Below are 19,149 nucleotides of genomic sequence, written 5' to 3'. Positions count from 1 at the left end.
GAAGCGGTGGGAATGAGAAGCAGCACCTCAAATCTGAGGCCAGCTGGAAAGGAGTGGAATGCCCACTCCAGGTAAGGGATGAAATTCCTGCTCCAACTGGAGGAGTTTAAGTATCTCATGTCTTGCTCATGCAAGTGAGGGGAGAGGGGAGAAGGAGATAGACAGACAGATTGGGGATGCGCTTGCAGTGATGCAGATGCTATACCAGTCTGTTGTGGTGAAGAGAAGCTCTCAATTTACCGGTCGGTCTATGTCCCCACCCTCACCCTATAGTCACAAGCTGTGGGTAGTGGCTGAAAGAACAAGATCGCAGATACAAGCGGTGGAAATGGGCTTCCTCCAAAGGGTGGCTGGCCTCTTCCTTAGCGTTAGCGTGAGAAGTTTGGCCATCCAAGAGGTGCTCTGATTAGAACTGCTGCTCCTCCACATTGAAAAGACCCAGTTGAGGTGGTTCCTGGGCTTCTCCTGAGTGAGTTGTTCTGGGCATGTCCCACCGGAAGGAGGCCCCGGCGCAGGCCCAGGACACGCTGGAGAGATTATATCTTTTGGCTGGCCTGGGTATGCCTTGGTGTACCCCTGGAAAAGCTGGAGGAGGTGGCCGGGCTACTGCTCCTGCGACCTGGCCCAGGATAAGTAGAAGAAAATGGATGGGCGGATAGAGAAAACAGCTGTTGTTAGTCTGCTTTGCTTTATGATGGTTTATTCTCTTCAATTTATAGCATGGACACAAATACATTTTGTGGTATCAACAGCTGGAATTTAAAAAGATGCATTATTTTACTGAAAATTCTTCCAAATCAACATATCTATTTTAAACACATTTTTTTCTACTTCTATAGTTGCTTGTCTTATAAAACATAGTAGAACATAGTAGGTATATGTATACTCAACCTCAGCCTCCTGCTTTTTGAGGTACCAGTGTGAGCCAGTGCGTCCCCGTGAAGCTCTACAAACATATTGGATTTGTTGATGAGCATCAGGGCCCCTAATGAAAATTAAATTGCCCCTCAAGTGTTTATAGCCTTGGAATGGAATTAAATCTTATCCCAACAATTCTCACTTGTTCTTCCTCTCTGTTTTGAGAAAGAGGGGGAGAAGCTGATTAAAGAGACAAAGAAGTTTCTGCCTTGATGACAATGAAGCTCATCTAATCTAAAACTAATCCCTTTTATTCTCTCCCTCCGAGACCTAACCCTCCCTTACTGACCCATTACTCCCTCTTCCTCCCATTCTTCACCCTCCCATCCATTTCACTCGCCGTCATAGTACTTCAGTTTTAATACCAAATCTCGGAGGCCTGACTGTGCATATAGCTCTCCATGGCTTGATAAGCCCTCGATAAGCAGTCTGTCTCTTTTCCCCAAGGACCTAGAGTCTGAGCTTTTCTTTCTGACCTCTCTTTGAGGTCCAGGTTTCTTCCCTGTGGAGGAGGCAGGCCCAAAGCTCTCATCCTGTGACCCGTCCGAGAGAGCCGCTCAGAGCTGACAGGATCAAAAGTGGAGGCATTGAGCTTAGGGAATAGAAATCTCTGTACATGCTCAGACTGGAGAGGAGGAAGGAGACCAGCTTTTCATGTATGTTTTTTTTTTCTTTCACTGCTTCTCACTCTCTCCACTTATAGTGAGTCTCACTGTATGCATGTGCAGCAGGATGTGCCACTGCATACAAATGTGCTGAAGCGCTCTGCGACTTTGCGTTTTTCCCTTTGTTGACTTTTCCTGGCAGAGGTGTGATGGGCTGGCTACAAGATGTTAGTGGGTAGATGTAAACAAAGGCACTGAACCAGAAAGAAGGGTCGACATGTTTTCCCAGAAGGCAGCAAAGCTAATCACATAGTATTGTAGACATCCGTTGGATCCCACAGCAGGGGCTGCTGCAAGAAGAATGACACCAATGTGACAAAGGCAGCATAGCAGTATTTCTTTATTGTTATAGTAGATTCATCAAAATTATGAAGACTTATTTGCAGTTACAAGGTGTTCAGTCAAACCATTTAGATAGTTTGGGCTTTGTAAAAAAACGTGTTGTTTTAGGGAGTTTTGGTACTCACTGAGAGTGAATGCCTGCTGTCAGGCTTCCCATGAGATACAGTGCTTTCTCTTTGCATTTGCACAATTAGAATTACAGTACAAAGGAAACAGTATTGAGGATGCGTATCATATCTTTGTCGTGGTGCTTGGTTTTCATTATGACAACAGAGTGTGAGTGTGTAAGTGGACCCACAAGGAGGAGGGGAGTTGTGTTTAATATGTAGCTCTATCCACATCATAGCTGGACTGGCCATCGGGCATTTTTTTTTTTTTTTGGAAGGGTATAAATAATGAAAGGTGTTGGATTGGCCAATTGGTCATGATCGACTCTAGGCTGGACCAATTACAGCCGAGGAGGTTGAATGCACCCTCCCCCTTGTTTAGCAATCTTATAGACGAACTAAAAAAAAATGGAGAACAAAAAAAGGAAAGGAGGTGCAGAAAAAATTAGGGCCAAAAAGAAACAAGCCCTTCAGGCAGACGCTGCCAAATGTGTAAAAATAACTGAATTGTTTGGCGGTAGCTATGGCATAGCTTCCACAGATTTAGCAACATCAGCAAGTGGTGGAGGCCAGCAGGTGGATAAGGGAAAGGGGAGGCAAGAGGAGTAGAGACCCGAGGCGGCCGCCGGTCATAGTGGCAGAGGAACTGAACTTCAGGTAAGAAGTTATGACCTGCTTTCTATCTGTGTCAGATATAAATCAAGTTTAGTTGTAGTTTATTTTCGTTGTGCTGACTTTTTACAGTCGCTTAGAATAACTGGTACTGCGTACTAGCTAGCATGACGGAGTTTATATACTGCTGGGCGGGTGCTATGAAGTTACTGATAGTAAATTTTATTTTATGCTTCAGGTTAGTTTCTCAAACTCCTCAAAATCTTAACAAATTTTGTCAATCCTTACATGTTGCACCAGGCTGATTTATCATCAAAAGTGGAGAAGTCTGTGACAGAGGAGACAGAAGAGCAGCAGAGAGAGATGGAGCAAGAGAGAGAAATAAAAGAGCAGGAGAGAGAGATGGAGAGATGACTTTATGTCATCCATGAGGGATGCATTTGACATATGTTTCACATATTATAGCCCAACAAGTTACTTATAGCAATTTAAATACGAGCAATCAGTTTTTGGCAAATACCGGAAATCACTTTTTGGCAGACAATCACTTTTTGGCACAACACCGGCTATTGCAGTTAATAATACAACAGCTTCTTGCCATTTTTTGTGTTTCTTTTTATCGCTGTGTAACTGAGTTCAATTGAAAGCCTGCATGTGCTAGTACCTCTTGCCACAAGTTCCCAGAATCCTTTGCGGTCTTACCCCTGAATGACGTCACATTTTTGGTGGGCCAGTCTCTAGTCAAAATGCCCGGGCCAATTTTTTGTCCCAGTCCAGCCCTGATCCACATGCTACCATTATTGTCTTTTGTGTGACACAGACAGAGCAGCAAAGTTGTGTCACTACAGCTCTTCTCACAGACAGTGGATGTGGTCTTTTTATTTATGATTTTATTTTTTAATCCTTTAAAGCCGGTCGGAGCGGGCACGCTCTGTTTTGCGTAACTATTTTTAAATCCCGGTAGCACTGCAACCACGTAAGCTAGCACAATAATTTTTTTGCATATGAAACCAGAGGAGTTGTACTTACATCTTATGCCATCAGCTTGTCCTAGGTCACAGTTTCCTTCCATATATAGCTTTGCAAATATTGCATAAAAGCACTTGCAGCAACAAAAACATAATATTCCAGAAACACGCTTTGCCGATCCGATCAGCTGTTTATAACACTTCCTACGTCCATCAGCGCGAACTATCGCATGCCCGCCATGACTTGCCTGAAACCGGAAGTGACATCATTTTGCGGAAATGTAGTTTTTACCTTCAGGGCCTTATGAGCCTATACTTGTGTTCTTAAAAGTTATGTTGGACTTTATGACTTTCTGTGTCGTTTCTGGGATGCTTAGGACTCAAATTGCACTGCTGGAAATTGTTTATTTTGATGCATATGCTGTTCTTTTGCAAATTTGCACTATAATATTTATTTTCGTTTTTCCTGCAGTATATAAAAATTTGTGTATTTCAAAAACAAAACTATGAAGACACTCAAAATAAATTTCCTTTGGTGGGAAACTAGTTTGTGCAACTTTTTTGTATTTACAGTTTTGAGGGATAAGCCTCTTAAATTTCTCTAACTACAAATATATGTTAAAAATAAAACAAAAACGATTTTCAAATTTTTGGTAGTTTATTGCACTTTTTTGCAATTTATGTAATTACTATGCACTTAATGCAGACATATTATTAAAATTTGGGCTATAATGGTTGTATTGATGTATATCAGCTTGAAATGCTCCCAAAAATGGCACTACAGCATGGCGGACTTGGGTTCTATGGTAGGTCTTAAAGGGAAATTCCTTCAAGAATTACAGGAACTACGCTATAAGGGCAAAAAATAACGAGACACACCTCTTAATCTTTGAATTCAGGTGTTCTGAGTCCCTTTGCCAGAGATGTATAAAATCAGTCTGCTTTTACAAACATTTGTAAATGAATGGGTCATGTTAAAGCGCTCAGTGAATTTAAGAGTAAAAGGTGCCATTGTTGCAACAATTGGTTAAGTGTCTTCCCTCCTGAATATTCTACAATAAGTAGAACTAAGTGGTGTAACTGGAAAGTGGAAATGAAACCACAGAAACTCAGCAATGAAGTGACAGACCACACAAAGTTACAGAGCAGGTATAGTGTGTAAGTCACCAACACTGTGCTGACTCCATAGATGCCAAGTTCCCAACCTCCTCTGGCGTTAACATCACCACAAAAGATGTATTCTGGGAGCTCTATGGTGTCGTGGCTCCTACAGGTGTAATGTGTAGGTGGGCCAGTACTTCATTTAAGTTTTATTTCTACTGTGTAACTCCAATTTACAAGAACAGGTGTTTCTGCTAAAAGTCCAAAAGGGCTCTTGGAGATTAGTGTTGAACTAATTTAATTATATTTAGTTTAGCTATCTGTAACTATTTTCTAACTAGGTGGGTAACTTTGTTGTTACCTACATAGGCTGGTTTTCCAGGTTCTTTACATCAGACTTTAATATAAAGTACAACCTTGAAAAAAACAAAAGAACTGTTTCAAAAGGCTTAAGGCAGAATTCTATTACTACTTGTGATTCAAACTCAAAACCAATTAATTTACTCTTGCAGCAGGTGACATGTTCGGTTATTTATTTATTTTTTTTTTTTTAAAAGGAGAGAGGGAAAATTACAAAAGGCAGCTTCATGTGATATCTGGCCAGTCATCTTTCCTGAAGCGTGACAAAGGGAAATCTGGATTCAGAAGAGATAATTTCTACTCCCACTGGCAGACTATAATTTCCATTTTTTAGAGGTGTGTCACCTGACAAGATCTCACCATAAGAAACAAGCTTTTTTAAATTATACAGTCTAAATCCAACAAGGGGAGTCTTTTCTTCTTATCATCTTTTTTTGCTGACATTTTGTGTTTTGTATTAATTCTCATAGTTTTGTTAAGCCATGTTGGACACAAACTAAAGTCTTGCAAAACTGTGAATACTCTGAATACTAAATGTTGTTAACAGAGTCTCAGAGTCATCAAACATGACACCGGTGTTCTGAAAGTGCATTAAGTACAGTGGTGTTTTGTGCTAAATGCTGCCTTCACTGTGTTTACAGACAACTAAATATTTCACTGATCATTTTACTTTTAAATGCAGCCAAATCTCTGTGCAGTTGTCATTTTTAACACACACAAATATAGATTTTTAAAGCCAGCTTTCTTGCTGAAGTCCCAATGTATTGCTCTGGTATGCCCAATATTAGTATCCAGTAAAGCTTTCTGTATTATAATAATCAGTACTGTATGAACTCAAATGTCTGACATTTTATATGATATTTAAATTAGATTTTTTTAAACTGTTAAAATAAAAAACTGGTTAATCACCTTCCCATATGAATTTGCTTTTTAAATTACTTGATATAGTTAAAGCAGCTGTTGATGCATGCTCTCATGACAAGGTCTTTCGTGACTCTGCAAATAGTCCATTTGAGCTATACAGGCAATATGACCTGGCAGAGACTTGCTCAACCCAACTCTGTTGATCACCAGCAGTGAAAAAGCAGATAAGGAGTGACAACACAGCCAACATGATAACACAGTTTGCATTTAGGTGACAGTAACAGAGTCTTGGGGCAGTTTTCTTTTTAAGTTTGAAGAGAATGAAAATAAAAAAAAACACCATCAAAGGTCAGAAGATAAAATGCCAGTGTTAGCTGTGGGGAGACTTCAGCAAACCAGGGCAGATGTGACAGATAGTGTCTCTAAAAAACATTAGATCAATTATTCATACACAGAAGAAAATATAAGGGAATGCATGCATCATTGCTTTACAATCGTATGAGCTAAATTCATACAGATGAGTCATACTAAATATAGATAAAGACAAGCAGACTCAAATTACAATATGCAAACAGTGCATCAGAGGCTATAGTATGTCAGATTTTTAGTTTGAAGCCATTTTAAGAAAAATAGAAAAAAAGATTATTATACTTATAGAAACAGTGATGTTATGTGTAGTTTTCAACATCAGTGATAGAGTACCATATTCCAGCTTTGAATCACCATGTTGTTAGTACTGCATGGATCATCACTGATGCTGGTGAGCATATTTTGGATACTTACAGTAACTCCCAGAGCAGCATCATCCTACAGTACAAGCTTCAACATCACCTTAAAGTAGCTTGTAGGACTGACATTGTATATAGCTTTTTGAAACTTTGACATTTAAAATGATTAAATAAATTTTTCATTGTAACAAGTAATGCTTTTGCTTTGTAAGCACAAGTTAGCTAGGCTTTTAAATAATCACCTGAGAAAAACTTAGGGATATAAAAATAAAACTATAAAAATAGTTTTTGTGCTGTCTGTCTTTCCTGTGCTTATAGTGTTTCGCCTGTGGCTACAGCTAGCTAAAACTATACTGCATTCATTGAAGCAAAATATTAATTAAACGGAATGCACAATTTTAATTATAGTTAGATTTTTCTGTGACTCAATTATCTAGCCTACAGTTTTCCTACATATAAAGCACATTTCACATCGTTGTCAAAGGAGCTTGCAAAGAAAAGCGTCTGGACTTCTTTAAGTTGCTTGAAGACGTTTTACCTCTCATCCGAGAAGCTTCTTCAGTTCTAAGGTCAAATGGTGGAGAGTCCCAGATATAAACTTAGTGGGAGAAACCCCCCACAGAGGGACAAAAGGACCCCCTGATGATCCTCTAATCGCCTGAGCCAAGGTGTGAAACTGGGTGTGGGTCCCAATCAGCCAGAGTTTCAGGTGTGTTCATTGTGAAACCTGGCCCCACCTTATCATGCGAATTCCTGAGGTCAGATGGCCCAGGATGTGAGTGGGCATTAAGGCGTCTGGGAAGGGATCTCAAAACTGGATTATAGATGGCAGAGAGTTGGTGTCGTAAACCCCCGCCTCTGTTCAAAGATGGTCGCTCACAGTGGACATAGATGGCTTCTTTCACTCCTCTTTCAAACCATCTGTCCTCTCTGTCCAAAATGTGAACATTGGCATCCTCGAAGGAGTGTCCTTTATCCTTAAGATGCAGATGGACTGCTGAGTTTTGTCCTGTGCAGGTGGCTCTTCTGTGTTGTGCCATGCGCCTGTGAAGTGGCTGTTTAGTCTCTCCAATGTAGAGGTCTGAGCATTCCTCGCTGCACTGTACAGCATACACCACATTGTTAAGTTTGTGTTTTGGCGTTTTGTCTTTCGGGTGAACCAGTTTTTGTCTGTGCGTGTTGCTGGGTCTGAAATGCACCGGGATGTCATGCTTGGAGAAAACTCTCCTGAGTTTTTCTGATACACCGGCTACATAGGGGATGACAATGTTGTTGCGTCTGTCTTTCTTATCCTCCCTCGCTGGTGTCTGATCTTCTTTTCTGTGCCTCTTTGCTGACTTTAAGAACGCCCATTTAGGATAGCCGCACGTTTTGAGTGCTTCCTTTACATGTGTGTGTTCCTTCTTTTTTCCTTCAGGCTTAGAGGGAACATGTTCTGCCCGGTGGTGTAGGGTCCTAATTACTCCAAGTTTGTGTTCCAAAGGGTGATGGGAGTCAAAGAGGAGGTACTGGTCCGTGTGTGTGGGCTTCCGGTAAACTTCGATGTTGAGTTTGCGATTCTCTTCAATGTGCACAGCGCAGTCCAGGAAAGGCAAACAGTTGTCCTTTGTGTCTTCCCTGGTGAACTTGATGTTTTTATCCACAGCGTTAATGTGCGCAATGAAGGATTCCACTTCTTATGTCTTGATTTTGACCCAGGTGTCGTCCACATATCTGTACCAGTGGCTGGGTACTCTTCCTTTGAAAGAGCCAAGAGCCTTCCTTTCCACTTCCTCCATGTAAAGGTTGGCTACAATAGGTGACACGGGGGAGCCCATGGCACAGCCATGTTTTTGTCTGTAAAAGCCTCCGTTGTACTTGTAATATGTAGTGGTGAGGCAGAGGTCTAACAGTGTGCAGATCTGATCGGGTGTGAAGTCAGAACTCGCTTCATTTCAATTCACATCATACACAGTGCTGTATTTGCATTTGATAATTACAACTTGATGAACTGTATTTTACCAATATTTATATTTTCTTGCATTTATAAAACATGCCACTCTGCTTCCAGTAGATCTGTCCATGTTTCTTGATAGTCATGTACTACCAGCAATGCTTATTTTATTCAAAAATGCTCATAAGGTGATTAAACAATCCTAGATTGACTGATTGAGTTCAGAACTCGCTTCATGTGACCTCTTAACATGATTGTCAATTGTCAAAGTAAGAGGGCAACTAGAAATATCCTGGGTATGCTGAACCCAGAGTCAGTTACTTCTTTACGATACTCAAGTCTTCAGTTAGCGCTCTCTTCAGTGGAAAACCCAGAGTTTGCTCACCTCAGTCTTACAGTTTTTCTCAGTTGCTTTGGTGCATTTCTCACAACAGAATTGATCTCTGCACCATTACTAAGGCTCTTCTCAAAACAATTAGTGCAAACTGCAAAACATGGTGGATAACTTGCAAAAGTGAGTCACTTCATCAAAAAGAAAAGTCAGTTGCTCAAAATAAGTAGTCAATGCTTCAAAAGCAAGTCCCTTAATCAAAACAGATAATATATTCATCAAAAGCAAGTACTTATATCAATCAAAGTGTCAGGGCTGTCACAATTACAAGTCATTACAGCAGCACTTTTTGGTCACAAAATCAAATGGTTTGAACATGTTCTCATTGTGACGGATTTCTTTGTAGGTGCTTCCCAATGACATGTCAAACCAAAAATTGTAAAGGAAAATCAAGACACTTCATATGCACTCTTGATAATATTTAATTGAAACTGTTCACAGCATTGTGCAACTGGGGAAATACAGTAAATTAAACATTTTACAGCAAACAAACTCACTTAGACAGTAAACCTCACTGCAGTAGTTATGAAACAAAAAACAAAAAAACAAAAACTGAAAAACAGACACTGCTGCATATCAATCATTGATATCTAGACGCTCCCGTCTGTCTGCCCAAATATTTGCATCAACATCAGCAAATGTCAGCTCTATCGATGCATCAGGGAAAATATCTTCTGGAGTGTCGAATCCACCCTCTGCAGGACTCTGCTGTGATGTCATCACAAGCTGCATCCATAGCTGCTAGCAGGGTCATTTGGGTATGTGGATGCCTGTCATATACCTTCCACCTCCAGGAAGAGAAAAACTCCTCAATTGGATTTAGGAATGGAGTGTAAGGAGGAAGAAACTCCATAAGCATCCTGTTGTGTGCTGCAAACCACTGCCTGACTACAGCAGAGTGATGGAAGCTAACATTATCCCAAACCACTACATACATTGTCCGATTGTCACCAGGATCATCCCTTTCATCTTGTGGGATTAGGTCCCTATAAAGAGCGTCCAGAAAAGCCAGCAGGTGTTGTGTACTGTATGCACCAATACAAGGAATATGGGTGTGAACGCCATTTTCTGAGATTGCTGCACACATTGTAATATTTCCTCCTCGTTGGCCTGGGACATCAATGGTGGCTCTTTCTCCAATGTGATTTCGTCCACGCCGTCTGCCTTTTGCGAGATTGAATCCCGCTTCGTCAAGATATACAAACGTGTGCAGGGGTTCCCTGGCTTCCAATTCCAGGATACGCTATACAAAGGATGAGAATAAAAAAGTCTGTAATGGTCCATTTGGCACAACAGATTGTACAGTTTAAATTGTAAATAGGATTACAGTAACATGCATAAATGTAAGTGCAGTACATGGCCTAAACTTTTACAGTAAACAGAGGTACATATGCAAACATGTTTTACCTGTACATACTGGTGATGGAGCTCCTTCACTCGATCACTGTTCCGTTCAAATGGTACTTTGTACAATTGCTTCATGGACATTTCATTCCGTCTGAGGACTCTGTCTATGGTGGAAATTGATATTGACTGAATATTTCCGAAGATGGTGTCATCTTCTACGACAGTTCTTTGTATTTCTCTCAGTCTCAAAGCGTTGTTTGCAGCCACCATTGCACAAGTGCTTTCCTCTTGCTGCGGAGTCAACAGTGGACCTCTTCCACCTCTTCTAGGTTGTCTGGCAGTCCTTTTTGAGATGCAGATGAAAAAACACAAACATAAATAAGCACAAACATGCTTACAGTAATTGTTACAGGACCATCATTCAAAACTCCTTTCTTTACAGCATTACTGTATTGTACCACAGCACACTATGCCACACCTGGGCCAAGTCTGCGCTTCAGTTACAGTACGTCTATATGTAAAGATCTATAAGGTCATGTCCTAATGCAAGTCTCCTGTATGACTATGGAAGTGCAGAGCAAATTAGTTTGTGCTGAATAACTACATTACAGTATGCTCACCTGTTTTCCCGACGAAATGTCTGAATAATAGAACTTACAGTAGTTCTCCCAACATTTGGTTGCACCCTTCGACCAGCCTCGGCCATTGTGAGGCCATGGTTTATCACATGATCCACAAGTGTTGCCCTGATTTCGTCAGGAACGTGTCTATGTGGTTGGCCTCTTCTTACCCAGTTTTGTCCTTGTCCTCGTCCTCCACCGATCCTCACCTCTCTTCCACAAGGCTGACGTTCCATGTTCTCCAGTTTTGTAGATTCAGTATGCACCTCATGCCAATCCTGTCTGTTGGTTTACATTATATATACAGGGAGTGCAGAATTATTAGGCAAATGACTATTTTGTCCACATCAACCTCTTCATGCATGTTGTCTTACTCCAAGCTGTACAGGCTCGAAAGCCTACTACCAATTAAGCATATTAGGTGATGTGTATCTCTGTAATGAGAAGGGGTGTGGTCTAATGACATCAACGCCCTATATCAGGTGTGCATAATTATTAGGCAACGTCCTTTCCTTTGGCAAAATGGGTCAAAAGAAGGACTTGACAGGCTCAGAAAAGTCAAAAATAGTGAGATATCTTGCAGAGGGATGCAGCAGTCTCAAAATTGCAAAGCTTCTGAAGCGTGATCATTAGTGATGGGCAGATGAAGCTTCATGAAGCACTGAAGCTTTTCATCCAATTGGTTCACCCCAGCGCAAAGCGTCTTGAAGCTTCATTTGCTCTAGTAGGACATCTACTGGACGTAAAAATATTAGTTGGCATGAATTTGAAGAGTGTGGCCTTTTGCACACAGCCTGTAAATGTCAACAACAAAAGGAGTGTGTAAAACATGTATATTGTAGTGATGGCAGTATACTGTGTATATTTATACTGGCAGTATGGAAAATGATCATTTGGAAATGCTTAAAATGGAAATGATCATTTACTGTGAGGTGTGGTTGGGGTGTGGACAGTGGTTGTGCTTTTGTAACGTTGAGGTATGGACAGCTACAGACTGAGGCTTTCATCCTCAGTATTGCCCACATTTTATTCTGTAAAAACTAAATTTTCACTGCTTTTATGACCTTTTTAGTGGGGAGAACATAGCTAGGATTTAATGATTTAACAAATCTTTTAAATCCTTTGTCCTCCACACACTGAAAAAAATATGTTGTTGGATTTACTTAATTCAATGGTGGACATTTGTTGCACACAGATGTTTTGCTTTGGCAGCAACTTAAACCATTGAGTTAAATTAACACAATTTATTCATGTTCAATAAACCTGTGCAATTTGTGTTGATAAAATGTGACTTAAACATGTTTTGATAAAGTAATTTGAGCTCTTGGAATATTTTAATCCTTCACAATTTTCTCACGTTATCCCAACACGATTCAATAACTTTTACCCAATACTACTTGGTCACTTAAATACTACATGTTATCTTCAAATTACATTTTGCTATTATATTCTAGTATCAAATACACAATTTTCAAATGGAGGCCTTATAACAGATTGTATTGTTCTCTTCCAAGATGGTTGCTGGCATCCACCAGTAACCTTTCAAAACAACATGTCTAATTTCACTGCAGTAGGTAAAGAATTAAACTGACATTACTCCTCTACTGAATCTATATAAATCAACAGTTAAATAATGTCAGTTCTTCCGTGTTCTCTGGAATCAATCGCAGCAAAGAAATTAGACTGTTTCTTTTGAAAAATGTTGGGAAAGAACAATACAAAACATTCTATTTAAGGCCTCTGACATCAAGATTCAGTTAAACAACAATTATAACTAAACAATTTGAGGTAATGTTAGTTTCCATTAACATTAAATTAGGTTACTGAATTGGCAAACACCTTCCTATTAACACTACCCATTTTACCCCAATAACTAAAGAAATTAGCACTTGCAGGTCAAAAACTTTATTCAAGAGACGCAAAAATAACATTGATACAGTGACTGTCAAAAATTACAGCACTAATCATACTGTGACATATTGGTTCAAAACAGCACACTTAGAAATATTCAACGTTCTTTACTTCAACTGAATGAAACTGAAAATACCATTTCACACGACCCATATGGGATATTTAGACTGTATAACTGTTCACGCTACATCTCTTCACTAGTAAAAGAAAGAAAAAATACAAAGAGAAATTTAAAAATGCTGCCAAACAGACAGAGAACTTGTACAGAGCAAAAGGAAAAACAAACAACAACAAAAAGGCTCGTCCTCATGGCAGTTGCAGAGTATATAAAAATGAACCCTGCGATCCGTTCCTGGAATTGAGCTTCAAAAATGCAGCAGAACAAGTGTGAGATTTAAATGTCCTCTCACCTAGAGCTGGTCACCTCACATGCATAACAGTGAGCTTCGTTGCAGGAGCAGTTTTGTCTTAGTTGTGAGCTTTTCTTGAGAGCTGAGTTGCATCCAACTCCATTACCACCCATTGAATCACCTCAAAAGTGTAGCAGAGTTGTGATGGGTAACTCATGTTGAAGGAATAAAAAAGGTCCAAACAGCATGGCTACTGCAAAGGTCACGTTATCCAGATCTTGAAGAACATCAGAAAAGTCATTGCCTGGCGCATCTCTGGAGACAGATGTTCATTGTGGTTTTCTCAATCTGTGCAGTGGCCTCAGTCAAGTCCTGGTTAAACACAAAACATTTCTTTAAGATTCCTTTTTAAACTCATCTCTTTTGAATCTACCAGTTCTAATGTTAGAGTAATTTAAACCAATGCAAGCAACATAGTAAATAGCTATAGCCAAAGAGTGGCCTGCCATGCTGCCATTCATGGTCTAACAGAGTTTCTAAGAGAGGGTGAAAAACATAATTTCAAATGCTTTACATTAGTTTTTGTTAGAAAGACACCGGCCCATCAGAAATCCAGGCTATGTCACTCAGAAGATGTTAGAATTTAGACTTTCAGCCCCACAATTTGGTTAGCTGTTGGTCATTTTTTTCAAACAAAAGCTAATATAAATATTGGTCGGATTTTCCTTTGTTCATTAGAATGACAAATTTAAAGTTTTTTCACACTGATGTGACCCCTAATACAGGGGTGGGGGTGGGGCCTCAAGGGCCGGCGGCCGAGTTCACTACCAGGCCTCATGTGAACTTCAAATTATTAAAGAGGACTACTGGTCCTAACCAGTCCAATGAGGATCAAGTGGATAACTAAATGCATTTTTAAAGGTTGCAAATCCACAATCTACTCATAAAACACTCACCATGAACTCCTGCACCAAGATGTTGCAATTGTCTTTCACACAGATGCGGAGCACTTTGATGAGGGACTCCGAGCATTAATGTCATCCTTGACTATTATAACAAAGAAAACAGAGATTTGTGAACTTTTCAGTAGCACAGAAGAAAATGATCCCAGACAAAAACTCTTGACTTTTTAAACCAGTCAACATGCAACACCAGCATCTACAAAGCAATATCAAAAGTTCCTGTTTGACATCAACTTTATGGATATATAGTTTCCAGAACATTTATTTTTAAAAAAAGATAAATTTTTCTCAGTGGGCCAGTAAATGCATGACGGAAATTATGGCATCCTTTTAGTGGAATCATTACTCACAGGTAATAGTTGACTGTTTCAATGGATGTAGCATAAAAATTTTACTGACCTAATGCAATACATATACACTTTGTAGTTAAAGAATTTTAAAGTTCTTACTGTCATAATGGCAGCTACATCCTTTAGCTTTGTGCCCTGTTCCCCCGATCACTTTGCAAACACTTTCAGCAGACTGTCAGAGAGAAACTCAGCTCCGTCAGAAACCTTGACTGCAAAGGCATGGTTGGGATGCACTGGAATGCTGCATTTTATCTGAAATGACATAAAATTATTTTGAAATAACAGCAGGCACTGTGCTTGGTTAATCAGTAATGTTTTGTTGAATAAAAACTGTGTTTCCAGATCTTATGGGATTAAAAAAAATCCAAAGATGTTTGTTTCTGATTTGCAACCCAACAACCCACAAGTTACAACCTCATTTCAGTTCAAGTGTGCATTAATGCGAGTCCAGTAATCACCTTTCTGGCAATACATACAGGTATAAGTTAAACCTATGGCAGATTTTGGATCTCTCAGTTGTATTAATAGGGTGAGTATGCATGCACCTAATAATTATAAAAAACCCATTATAATTAAGTTACAGAAACGAAAATAGAATATACTTTCTTACCATAACACCTTGAACCCACAATCCATCAGCTGACTCCTGGTGAAATGCAGAATAGAGGTCGTCTCTCAATGTGCAGCAAAAAAAACAAAAACAAAAGGACAGCAGGTGAGGGCAGGAGGGGTAGGGATGTAAGCTAGCATAATGCCGCTGATGATATTAGCTAAAGCTGTTCAATGTCCAAAATCTCACTAACACCATGGTGCAGTAAATACACAATGTAACTGAAGAGTCAGTTGGCAAATCTATTCACACAGAAAACCAAATTATGTTATGAGTGCCTCGTAATTAGGTTTAATGTGATATTACGGCTCTTGTGCCAAAGACAAATTCAAATGAAAAAGCGCCAATTCTTTGACAACAGATAAAACAGCAAATAAGCTAACGGCTCTTTTTTAGCATGTTACATGGCGACACTCTAGACGTTTAACTACATTTGTCTGAAATATGGTAAATATTAATTCAAAAAATCAAGACATACCAAAAACGTAGAGTTGGCTGCTCGACTTGACTGAGATGGATGCCTTTTTTAAACCACGATCCAAAGCCCGCGAGATGAAATCACGCGTGGTTTCACGAGATTTAACGTTGCTATCTTATTGACTTACTTCACCTGAACATGATATGAACAATTTAATACACCCTTTCTGCATATCATGTAGTTTTTACACTATATAGTTACATTTAACTTTAAAACATGAGGCAATTGTGTTAAATACATGCAAGATGCTTACATAAATCCAAGAGATGGCCAGTCCCTTTTTTTCAGTGCAATGCTAAATGGCTGGGAGTCCTCAATCACCATGCTAACCAGGTCTTCATCTATTTGAGATTGTTCTCCTGAGGAAAGACAATAAAGACAAAGCACAAATATAAATATCACACACGTAACTTATTACAGTTGTATAATATTGTAATATCATTTAGTAACATTACGGCATGCTATATTATCATGGCGTTTGATGGCTCACCTGGTCCTGCTCCATAATCGGTGTTCCCCTTATTCTCATGCAAAGCTCTGTAGTGCCCAAGCATGGATGAGGTGTTGTTGTTATATCCCAGCTCCCTGGCACATAGCAAACACTTCACCTTGTACAAAAGTAAAAACAGCTTAACATAAATTGTATTGCACCATCAGTATTATGAAAATACATCTTCTGTAGAAATTTACATACCTTGTTGGGAGGAATAAGATCAAAATGTTCCCACACAGGGGAGGACATCCTCCTCTTCTTAGCTGGCTCCATTCTCTTCTGACTTTCTCTCCTCACTCTCATAAACCTCCAAACTGTCTCCAAACTCTCACTAACTGCAACTCTCCATCAAACACCCACATTTTTGAATGAAGTCTGAGGGGTTTATATCGCTGTCATATCTCGCGGCAAAGTTTGAACCGCTTCCTGAACCAGTCACGTGGTACAGCCGGGCAGCGAGGCTTCAGACGTCATCATTTTCAGCTCCTCCCATAAATGAAGCAAGCCTCGATACGCTCCCTCAATTACTCGACACAAGCTTCGAAGCCTCGATACAGAACGTCACATCACTAGTGATCATCGAACAATCAAGCGTTTCATTCAAAATAGTCAACAGGGTCGCAAGAAGCGTGTGGAAAAACCAAGGCGCAAAATAGCTGCCCATGAACTGAGAAAAGTCAAGCGTGCAGCTGCCAAGATGCCACTTGCCACCAGTTTGGCCATATTTCAGAGCTGCAACATCACTGGAGTGCCCAAAAGCACAAGGTGTGCAATACTCAGAGACATGGCCAAGGTAAGAAAGGCTGAAAGACGACCACCACTGAACAAGACACACAAGCTGAAAGGTCAAGACTGGGCCAAGAAATATCTCAAGACTGGTTTTTCTAAGGTTTTATGGACTGATGAAATGAGAGTGAGTCTTGATGGGCCAGATGGATGGGCCTGTGGCTGGATTGGTAAAGGGCAGAGAGCTCCAGTCCGACTCAGACGCCAGCGAGGTGGAGGTGGAGTACTGGTTTGGGCTGGTATCATCAAAGATGAGCTTGTGGGGCCTTTTCGGGTTGAGGATGGAGTCAAGCTCAACTCCCAGTCCTACTGCCAGTATCTGGAAGACACCTTCTTCAAGCAGTGGTACAGGAAGAAGTCTGCATTTTTGTAGTTTATTGCACTTTTTTGCAATTTATGTAATTACTATGGACTTAATGCATACATATTATTAAAATATGGGCTATAACAGTTGTATTGATGTATAGCAACTTGAAATGCTCCCACAAATGGCACTACAGCATGTAAAAAAAATAATATAAGCTCTGGTGGACTTGGTTCTATAGTAGGTCTTAAAGGGTTAAATAAATATCGTCAAATAATCGTGATCTCAATTTCAGTGAAAATAATCGTGATTATCATTTTTGCCATAATCGAGCAGCCCTATGTCCGTGTACTCCTGGAGGTTGTGGCTGGAGAATAAATCCCATACAGTTGTTGAGAAGCAGTCCTGCAGTTGAGAAAGGGCTCCTTCAGGCCAGGTTTTTATTGTCTTTGTCTGGGGCTTTGTTTTTCTCAGCAGGGGGGTGTAGGTGGGGGTGAGGGACATGCAGAGGTGGTCAGATCCAGCCAGGTGGGGGAGGGGTGTTGCTCTGAAAGCATGGTCCAAAGTGTGTTCTCCTCTCGTAGCAAAGTCCACAAACTGGACAAATTTAGGAAGCACAGTCTTTAGGCACGCTTTGTTAAAGTCGCCGGCGACAATAAAAACCCCATCGGGGTGGGCAAGCTGTTGTTTGTTTATGGTGTTGAGCAAGAGGCTGAGAGCCGTGCTAACGTTAGCATCCGGCGGTATATAAACAGCTATCACAATAACTACTGTAAACTCCCTCGGGATGTAAAAAGGTCTGCACGAGACTGCCAGAACCTCCAAATCAGGAGAACAGTGTGTGTGAATGATCCTGCTGTTACAACACCACTCGTTATGCACGTAAACACATAGCCCCCCTCCTCTGCTTTTACCTGAGTTGCTGTTTCTGTCATGCCGGTGTAGCGTGCGGCCTGCTAACTCGACTGCAGTGTCGGGAATCAGCGGGTGAAGCCACGTCTTCGTAATAAGAATAATGCTGCAGTTACGTGCAAAGCTTGTGTTGGCTATCTGTAGCTCCAATTCGTCAAGTTTGTGGGTGATGGATCTGGCGTTCGATAGGAAAAGGCTCGGAAGTGCTAGCCGGTGTGGATGTTTGCGTAGCCTAGCGTCTGAGCCCGACCGGCATCCCCTCTTCTGCTTTCTTTCCCTCCGTCGCCTTCTACGCTTGCTGGGCGGGCAGACCATCCACGGTGACCCTGGCGGTCTCGCTATCTCCACCAGGATGTTGTGTGTTCGCTGATAGTCGCCAGAAACAGACAAACTATATTTAAAACCTAGGTCAATTAGGTTCTGGTGACTGTAAGAGATGGCGGCATTGCAAACATTCAAAAATATCCACATTAAAAGTAAAAACGAGCGCCAAACTGGAGAGCTAAGAGCCGCTGCACCCGTGCGCGCCGCCGAGTACTTTGCTTTCTAATGTTAACGAAGAAATAAAGAAAGAACTGATGCTTCGTGAACTGCCTTCTTCCCTAGACGCGCTTATGACTCTGTGCGTCCGGTTGGATGACCACGTGCGCGCACACCGGAGCGCACACACACGGACGGGACAGGAATCACTGGAGTATCACGGGGCCTCTCCTGCCGGCCGCGGGCCGCACGACTCCGACGCCTGTGATGAGGAGGAGCCCACGCAGCTTGGACGCTCGCGGCTGATGCCTGCAGAGCGCCAGCGCCGTCTGGCTGCCAGTGAGTGCGTCTATTGCAGCCGTAAGGGTCACTCTGTCTCCTCGTGCCCGACGCTGGCAAAAGGGCGCGCTCACCAGTGATTGAGAGGGTGCTGGTGGGCAATCTGTCTAGTAAAAACCCTCTCCCCAGACTTCTCTTACCGGCCAAACTTCGAGTACAATCTGTTTTTCACTCGCTTTCAGTGCTCATTGACTCTGGGGCTGAGCAGAACTTTATTG

General features: G+C 41.1%; 2 long non-coding RNA genes across 3 annotated transcripts; both read right to left on the bottom strand.

Moving 5' to 3' along the window:
- Nucleotides 1-9,292: 9,292 nt before the first annotated feature.
- Nucleotides 9,293-12,078, bottom strand: LOC145421352 (uncharacterized). Its single transcript, XR_013902687.1, has 2 exons — nt 10,397-12,078; nt 9,293-10,232 (listed from the first exon to the last, which is right to left on the bottom strand). It is a non-coding gene; the product is annotated as an uncharacterized LOC145421352 (long non-coding RNA).
- Nucleotides 12,079-12,847: 769 nt separating this feature from the next.
- LOC145421351 (uncharacterized) lies at nt 12,848-15,912 on the bottom strand. Of its 2 annotated transcripts, XR_013902686.1 has the most exons (6): nt 15,871-15,912; nt 15,618-15,749; nt 15,140-15,175; nt 14,629-14,781; nt 14,174-14,264; nt 12,848-13,589 (listed from the first exon to the last, which is right to left on the bottom strand). It is a non-coding gene; the product is annotated as an uncharacterized LOC145421351 (long non-coding RNA). The 2 variants fall into 2 exon arrangements; XR_013902685.1 differs by lacking the exon at nt 15,871-15,912 and having other exon boundaries at nt 15,618-15,864.
- Between the last annotated feature and the right edge of the window lie 3,237 nt (nt 15,913-19,149).

This window comes from Astatotilapia calliptera, chromosome 17 (assembly GCF_964374335.1).
Source record: "Astatotilapia calliptera chromosome 17, fAstCal68.1, whole genome shotgun sequence".
Classification (NCBI taxonomy): Eukaryota; Metazoa; Chordata; class Actinopteri; order Cichliformes; family Cichlidae; genus Astatotilapia; species Astatotilapia calliptera.
Note: the sequence above shows the minus strand (reverse complement) of the source record. Positions and strands in the feature narration are given on the sequence as shown.